This window comes from Clarias gariepinus, chromosome 15 (assembly GCF_024256425.1).
Source record: "Clarias gariepinus isolate MV-2021 ecotype Netherlands chromosome 15, CGAR_prim_01v2, whole genome shotgun sequence".
Lineage (NCBI taxonomy): Eukaryota > Metazoa > Chordata > Actinopteri > Siluriformes > Clariidae > Clarias > Clarias gariepinus.
The window spans coordinates 11,366,996-11,376,088 of record NC_071114.1 but is presented as its reverse complement, the minus strand read 5'-3'; the positions used below and the strand labels follow the sequence as shown (position 1 = coordinate 11,376,088).

Below are 9,093 nucleotides of genomic sequence, written 5' to 3'. Positions count from 1 at the left end.
GTTTTATTTGAATTATTCTTCTCATTCGCAATGGAAACTTTGCAGTCATCACCTGGCTAAGATCCGAGAATGACCTTATTGCCTTAGCTCGACTAGGAACCAGACCTAAGAAAATCGGACTTTAACAGTATACTTATAGAAAAAAGTCCAAAAACTCAAGCTACCCATGTTTCTGACATTATATCCATGCATTTTCTAAGTTGATATACAGTAGATTTAATAAAAGATTGCACATTAGGAATGTGCTTGCCATGACTCGCATATTAATATTACATAATCACTGTGCTTTTGTACAGTCTGCCAAAGGACATCTAAATCTTTGTGCTTTTTTTTAACCAGTAAATGTCACAATTTGATTAAGTTGTTGGACAGTTACAAACTGTTAAAAGATGGACATATATGTCTAATATTTTATATTTGTAATTAGATGCCAACTATAAAAATGGCCACAATGCACCTATATTATCATATTACTATCAAAACAAAGACAAATTTATCTACCCCATTTATAGATTAAATTTAAAAAAAAAAAACTAATTGGTACATTAAACTAACACCAGGCTGAATCTCAAGTCCCTATATATATCTATCTCAGGAGCACTACTTGGTGGATGAAACAGGGTACTCTACACCCTAGAGTACTGTCGCTAGCTCTGACAGTCATGGTTAGTTAGTTTTACCAGTCATTGGGTAAAAATTGTTGGCAGAGCAAAATAACTGATTAAATAAACAAAAAAAAAAATCATAATCTGTTGATAAATGGTGTTTGTGAAAAAAAAACACTTGCACACTCGTGGTCATACTGTTCTGAGTATTAAAACGACTGTGAGATCAGGAGATAGGGAATCCCCCCCACCCTCTCCCGATTATGTATGGCATTTCCCCCAATCCTGAGCCAAGGGAGCCCCAACTTAATAGGCTGATGATAGGAAATCCACAACAGAAGAAAGCCAGTGAACCTTGATTTTGGCAAATTGATTTGCCTTTTGGGGAGGTTTGAATGCTGCTGTGTCAATTGCTGCAGGTCAAATGTATATGTCAATGACCCACCCTTAGATAGACAGCCTAGGTGTTAGTCAGTTAAGAGGGCATTAACTGGCATCTTGTGTTGCCTTATGTGCTTTTTGCCATTTGCGAGGTATATATATATATATATATATATATATATATATATATATATATATATGTCCAAGCAGAAGACGTTAGACCTTCTCATTGTCCATCATTTTGATGTTAGGGTTTTAAAAATCCATCATAATCTGTTATTGCCGTTCATTTTAATTTGCAGTTTTAAAAAGGAGTTATAGTCATAGTATTAATTTTTTATAAATTTTTATTTAAATGATTAACATACAGAATGAGGTTATAGACAATGCCGTTATATGGGCATAAGAAAGACAAACAGAGACACTGACCATGGTCAATTTTTATCACAACAAGAAGCATTTTCTTCCCTCCTATAATAACGGCAGCAGCCACTAAAACACTGCAGCCATTGTAAACAAAGCCATTTCCTAAAATTAGACAATTACATTTGAAATATGCACAAACCATTAACAAGAAATTAATTGAATTTAACTAAATTGAGCTGCTGCAGACTTTCCAAAAAGTGCTGAATAAAAACTATCCAGGTCTGATTGTAAATTGTTGGTTTTGGTCCAAAGTTTTATATTTTCATGTCTTTTCTTGTGTTTTTTCCCATAATATGACTCTGAAAAGTATGTTTAATTTGACAGAAATTACAACATTGCTAACTGCCTGCAAGTTTTACAAGTTGCCCTTGCCGTTGCATTCTGTGGTTTATATAAAGATTTCCATTCCAATCTAAATTTGGCATTTTTTTTCCTTAATTTTACATAATGTCGATGTGTTTGGATATTTTTGAAATGGGAATATTGGACAGATTAAACCCTGAGAAATGAGACTAAAGTTTCAACCTTTCGGGTTGCTGCAACAGTGACACTCATAAATTTTTGTGCTTTGCTTTGGACAGATGACTTTGGCCAGTTTCTGTTCTAAAGGCTGAACAAACACGCTGTAACCACACAGCAAACTGGAATTTCCAGCTTCATGTCCGTCAAAGTTTTGAGGTTTGGAAACATTTCTTCCACTGAATTAAAGAGAATTCGCCAATACTCTCTGAAAGCGAATTCTTCCCATCAGCAACAACAACAAATTAGGCTGAGTGAACTACTTACCGCAGCAACCAGGTAAGCTAAACAGCTCAGCTATACCACATTCATCTCCTTAAGTAGTGAATAGAACACGTGGCACTTAATTTTTTTCCCATTTTCCATTGTTCCTTCAGGTCTGCGAGGGTTGTACCTTGGTCGATAATGGTGAGGACCTCACTTCTGTTCAACAACAGGAGCTGACCAAAAAGACATCTATCAAGCTCTTGAGACCTGTTGACAAACTATCAAGTAAGTATCACGAATGCACCAAAATAGTATTACAGAGGAGTCTGCCAGTGCCTGGTCTAGCCCCTTTGTGGACCTTCTCTGGCCCAATATCTTGATATGACTTTGCAACAACTTCTGCCTCTGAACCAGGTTGCCCTGGACCTGGAACCAGGGCCAAAGCCAGCCTTTAGCAATGCAAAAGTTTCATGGCTATATTGAGTCCTCCCCTTTGGGCTTCATTGACTCCAGCCATGTTTCAGCACTTGATGGACACTTGTTACCCCAAAATCAAAACAAATCAACCTACCTTTACAACATCCTTATTAATTTTTTGGGTTGACTGGATACTTTCTTAGATTTGTGCCTAACCTTTCCGTATGGAGCATCTTACCTCAGATTTTTCCCGGTACTCCTGTTCTGTAAGGAGTGTTTGCAAGTTCCATCATGTGAAACCCAGACTTATTCCCCCTTTCTGGGATACTCACAAAATACTATATACTATATACAAAAATATAATATATAGAAGCTGCTGGTTTCCCTTACTACAGGACTTTCATTTCATGTCCACCATAGAGCATGGGCTCACTCTTCCATGCTGCAATGTCTTTGACTCTTTTATACTCATCACAACCTCCAAAAGACTGTACTGTATGTTCTGTTGGCATTTGCTATACAGTATTTAATTTTCAATTCTCTACATGTATGCACTGTACACGTAGCAGAATCGACAATAAAGTTGACTTTGAATTGACAGTACTTTAGCAGACACTAGGTACAAAAAGGGATTTCAGATATACAGTCTTACACGAATGAACGTTTATCACAAATAATAAATGATACCTAGTTAAAATAAAGAATAAAACCAGCAGTATGATTACCACTAAGCATGTTAAATCCTTTTATATTTCCAGACATACCAAGGTCATTTATTGCAATGAAATAAAGCCACAGTATGCTAATTGAAGATATAACTAACAATCTAGTTGTTCATGTCAAAAACATTGTGACAGTCAAAGGATCTCACAAACATGCCAGTTCTTTTGCCATGCCATTTTTTTTTTTTAATGAATAGCAGACCAAATCCATAATGTCCATTATGGACTTAATATACTGTAGCTACTTGTCTAATACATTTTCCAAACTAATTAGCAGAAATATTGTTACATTGCACACAATGTAAATGCAAAATAAAACCTGCCATTTTTAATTTAAAAATGGCAAGGCAACAATTTACAATCCTAGCATTTTAGTGACATAATGTTGTGGTTGCAATATTGGATATCAAAATATACTCACTTTACTTTGGAAGAGAATACACATTACTTGAACACAGTTGATAAAATAGATTGTGATCCTTAGGCTTTTGGGGTGCACTATGGTGTTTGGCACTGGGATGTAAGTGGCCAATTCTTTGGGTGCTGTGGGTTATGGGGTGGGGCCTCCCATTTCAGGGATCAAACTTTTGATTATTATTCTTTTCGCTTACATCGCTTCTAGAGAGCATGACAGGAAGAGTTCCCTGCACCACTGCTTCTTGAAGATGTAATGTATGCAGTATTGTGTATTACTGCAATTGATTATCATCATAAATGAAAATGAATCTCTTTAATGAAGCATAGACATATAAAGCATGTCAGGGATAACGAATCAGGATAAGAGTTACCAGTCCATAGCAGTGAAAGCTACATTATCATTAAATGGAATTGCCTTACTGAACCTTTGGTTGTAAAGCATCATGATAAAATTTACTGTAGGTCACCATGATGGAGTAAACTGTAGTTTGGAGAGAGGCTTGTGGGTGCTGATAGCTTCTTCCCCTCCTCCACTCCAAAGAGAAGTGTTAGCTGCCTTGGGGAGCTCGCAGTGGTAATACATCATCTATATTTTAAAAGAGCGGGTGGAGAGGAGGTGGGGGAATCTCCATCTTAAAGACACAGCCTTCTCCTCTCTGACCCACATTCCTCTCATAGCTAAAACAAGAGAGCAGAGACGAAATGTAACATTGTGTGTTGAGAGAACCGAGGATGGCCAAAACACAAATCACTTGAAGACTTACGCAGTAATATTTGTGGTAGTCTCCTTCACTGGTTTCACTTTGAGCAGATGTGTAAGAAATGCACATCAATCATCACTTTGCAAACCCTACGTCATTGGATATTATACATATATGTTCTACTGCGCAATGGCTGGGCTTTGCCAAAACTGCCATTGTTGTTAATAGTGGATATGACATTATTTTCTACAAATTGATTAATGCGCATAATTATTAATGCAATAATCGACATACTGCTTTACTGCACATGTATGCGATCAGCTTCTTTTTTTTTATATAAGGTAAATAAAATGTGTATTAGTGGATAACTTTACTTATGCTTGTTTGCACAGCTCAATGTTAAATCAGGCCTTGATATGTAGCTTAAGCTCTGAAAAGGATATGACAATCACATGTCTCATCAGGTGTGTTCTGTGGCAAAGGAAAGATAATACTCGTAAAACATTTGCTCTCCAAGAACCCAGAAGAGCACCAAGGGCAGTCAAGCACATGCTTGCATTCTGCACATACATTTCCTGCCACTTGGGTCATTCTTGTTAAAACAAGATGTGTGTGCCAGGTTGTTGATATCCTACTGACACTCTCCAAACTGAAGAACTTGACACCTGCCACTCGACTGGAGCACAGAAATCAGGTTATTCTTCAGGTTCAGTATTTTATACTTTGTATCTCCTATGTTCAAGCCATCTTCCATTATATAACAGATTTGATTACATAAACAGCACTTTCATAAATGTTGCCTAATTTTATGGTGTTATGTATCGTTCTCTTTTTCTTGTGCAGCAAAGTAGAGGCAGGCTGGGGTGACCTTAGTGGAACGAATGGAAGGGTGCCAGAAACGCATCTTATACCCTCCATAAAAGCTATGATTAAAATAGAAGTCAGCAAGCTGTGGTTGTGCTATGGGGGATGGGCAGCCATGTGCTTGTGTGTGTGTGTGTGTGTGTGTGTGCAGGAGCTCTGGTAAAAATGTGTGTGTGTGTGGGGGGGGTTGGGTAGAGAGAGACAGCGGAAATGTGTTTTTTCTTTCTCGCCCTCACTCTGCATGCTTTTTCTCTACACCGGAAAACTGAGCAACAACTGTGTCTGCACGACCTTACAGCAAAGGAAACTCTCTCACACACACGCACACAAATAAACGCACACATGCACGCACACACACACACACACACACTGAGATAACACTGTGATAACCCAGAAAAAGAAACACACTCCTCCTCCCTTCTCTCACTGTACTCATAGAAAGTGTCAGCTTAGGTCATGCCTTGTGTTTTCACTTCCATATCAAAAAAAAAAAAAAAAAACAGCACTCAGGCCACCATTTTGTGCCTCCTCCCTTCTCATTTCCTCTTGGTAATAGTATACTTTTTTTTTTCAGAGTTACTAAGGACGATAGGAATCTTCTTTGGCACACTTAAACGAGAGTATTGTGTGGAGATGAAAAAAGAGACTTATCAGCACATTTCCGTGTGTGTGTTTGTGTCTGTGTGTGTGTGTGTGTGTGTGTGTGTCTAAAAAAGATCATTAGGGAGCCAAACACTGACAGCAGCTCATGGTGGTGGACAAACTAAAAGAAGAAGAAGAAAAAAAAACCAGACTAGTAATATCCACAAGCAGTGAACATACGAGAGCCAGTTACTCAGAGATGGAGTGGCAGAGTACATAAAGACGTTCTGGAATTCACTCAAGTGAGGGCATATGAGCAGAGCTTACTACATAGAAACATATAAATAAATATCTCTGGATGTAAGAAAGAGCCTTAAACGAATACACTAGTGTTTTTTAGCTGCCAATCTGTAGCGTACCACAGACAAGAATGCTAACCCACTTCTCTACTTCAAAAGAAAGAACAAAGAAGTTGTTTACTTAAGTTTAATGTTAATCTAAGAGCAGTGTAATGGTACTTAGTTATAGATGTACAAAGTATATATTATGTTATCGGGGCATTAGTGGCTCAGTGGTGGGTCCCTGCCAAGTGGAAGGCCCAGGTTCAACTACCACTCAATGCCCAAACCCCAGCCGCTGGATGCAGTGCCGGTCCCAGCATGGATCAAACAGAAGGGTTGTGTGAGGAAGGCCATCCAGCATAAAAACCTGTGCCAAGTTGCCCCTTGACGTGAGCACCTGAAAGACTAACAACAACATTATTATATGTATATATATATTACCCTATTATGCATATTGTATGTTACATTAAACTTTGTTCCTACATGCCATCAGGTTTCCATTATAAATGGAATAGAAATTCCAGAAATCTTTGTTTTCATTTTATACAAATACTAGTTCTGAAAAACTTCTTTATGTTGCTGTACATTCACTGCCGCACAAAAATGCCCATACACTCATATTTTGTTGGACTGCCTTAAGCTTTTATTATGGTATGCACTCGCTGTGAAACTGTTTCCACTGCCTAAAACAATATTACAACATTTACAGTAATTCCATTTATAATTCCATTCATTTTTTTGGCCAAGATCTTGGATTGATGACAGGATAATGGAACCACTCCATAAAGTTTTCTCCAGTGCATCTCAAAGACTTTTAATTCTGTTACGATCAGGACTATATGGTTGCTTATTCATGTTTCCTTGTGCTCCCAGAACCACTCTTTCACAATTTAAGACAGCTAAATCTTTGCATTTTCATCCTGGAATATGCCTGTGTCATTTAGTCATTCAGTACATTAAGGTTTCAGATGACTTTACTTTATTGCCACATAACTTCCTGGACCCAAACCGGACAATCTAAAGCAACACCAGATCATAACACTGCCTCTAGAAGCTTGTACAGCGGCCAATATGCATGGTGGGTAAATCACATCACATGTCTTTTCCCTCTTTACTCTAATGCACCCATGGCACTGAAATAGGGTCAGTCTAGACTCCTCAGACCACATGACTTTTTGTCATTGCTCCAAAGCCCAATATTTATGCTCCTTAAGAAGCTTTATCCACCAAGGACATCCATATTAAGGGGGGTTGTAAAAACATTAGCACATTGGTCCATTCACGATTCTACAAGGAATAAAAAAAGTCACAAATAAACTTTACCTGTCATGTCAGTGAAGCCTAGCCCCATCTTACCATGCCTTATGACAGAAGCCCTTAATAACAGGTTCTCTCACAGTGCACATTTTCCACAGTCACAACCTCAAAGTAATTTACGCAATTGATGTATATACAGCTAATATATCGATAGAATTAAGGGGCTATTCCCGAGAAGGCATGAGGTGGGCATAGAGAGGGGACCCTATTATGCATTCAGTTCAATGACGGAAATAGTGTGCATCTACAACACCCAAAACACAATGTGGCCTAAGAACATGAGTGCCTCTAACAAACAAACTTGTCAGAGAACCGCAATGTTTCCTTCTTACTTTCCTTTTTAGAAGATTTGTCAGAGGTTTTAGCATCATACTGTAGCTCTGCTAGAAAGAACCCAAAAAGCAGCAACGTAATTCTGCAGCAGATCAAGGCAGCATTCACCTCAGCCCCAATTATGAAGCGTGCCATAGTTTGGTGCCATAGTGAGCTTAACATCAGGTTACCATCCCAGAATTAAGGACCAAATAGAAAGACCCAACTAAGAAATAGGATCATTGCTATGCACAGTTACACTGATAATCAGGAGGGCTGGGAACTGTTCCTTTCCTGGGCATTCCCTGAGTATGCTCAAAACTCCCTTTGGCACTCAGCCACCAACCCATTTCCAGTGTGTGCAATCATTCAGCATTCAAGGCATTTTTTTTTACATTAGGCACAATTGATCTGTGAGTGGCCAGGAACGGTTACTCCCCCCTTTCCTCTTTCCCACTGGCCAGCATTTACATTGTTTATTGTTCTTTATTCTTTGGCACACTTGTGTATTTATGCTCTTTAATACAGCAGGTGGCAATATGAAACCTACTTGGTTTGTGGGGCGTCATTAAACAAAAGAAAAGAAGAGGGCAAGTAAGTTAATTTTTTAAGATATGCTCAATACCGTTATTATAGAAAAATCTGTTATGACATTGCCACGTGCTAAAACCACACAGATATTTCTAAGATGACTGACAGCATGATGTTGTCACATCTAAACAGTAATCTACTTCCGTGCTGGCTTTCATATCTGATCCGAGCCGAGCCTGGGCATGCTTTACTGTGCCGCCTGAGTCCACCTCTTCAAGCAGACTAATGCACAGTTCCCGGGCATGGAACAATTTTGTTTTCACTGATTAAAATGAACCAGCCTTTGGGGTCGAGTGTTCTCAGAAACGATCCCAGGGCCCTAAAATAAAAAACACCAACAGACTATCGCAAATGGGAGACTCCACACTCTGAACCAAGGACATCCGTACAACACAACAACCATAAACGTTCACCAGTTTACTCATTATACAAATTTAAACCCAATCACTCAATCACAGCCACACAATAATATAGATTCATACAGCTAAAAGAGCATAGTATTTTACAAATGATGTAAGAATGTTAATGTTTTTTACTGCTTTACCGCCTTAAAACCCATCTGGAATTTTGCAAGATTCTGATTATGTTTTCTGTTATCTCCAGTAAGTGATCAGGTTATCTGGTAGAGCGTCTTTTATTGATATCTTAAAAAGGCAGAAACGTTTATCATGATAAGTAAATTTGTGGCTAT

At 38.4% G+C, this 9,093-nt stretch overlaps 1 long non-coding RNA gene across 1 annotated transcript; it reads left to right on the top strand.

Annotated features, from left to right (window-relative positions):
• Positions 1 to 2,139: 2,139 nt before the first annotated feature.
• Positions 2,140 to 5,918, top strand: LOC128542820 (uncharacterized). Its single transcript, XR_008365682.1, has 3 exons — positions 2,140 to 2,210; positions 2,309 to 2,423; positions 5,834 to 5,918. It is a non-coding gene; the product is annotated as an uncharacterized LOC128542820 (long non-coding RNA).
• Positions 5,919 to 9,093: the final 3,175 nt, after the last annotated feature.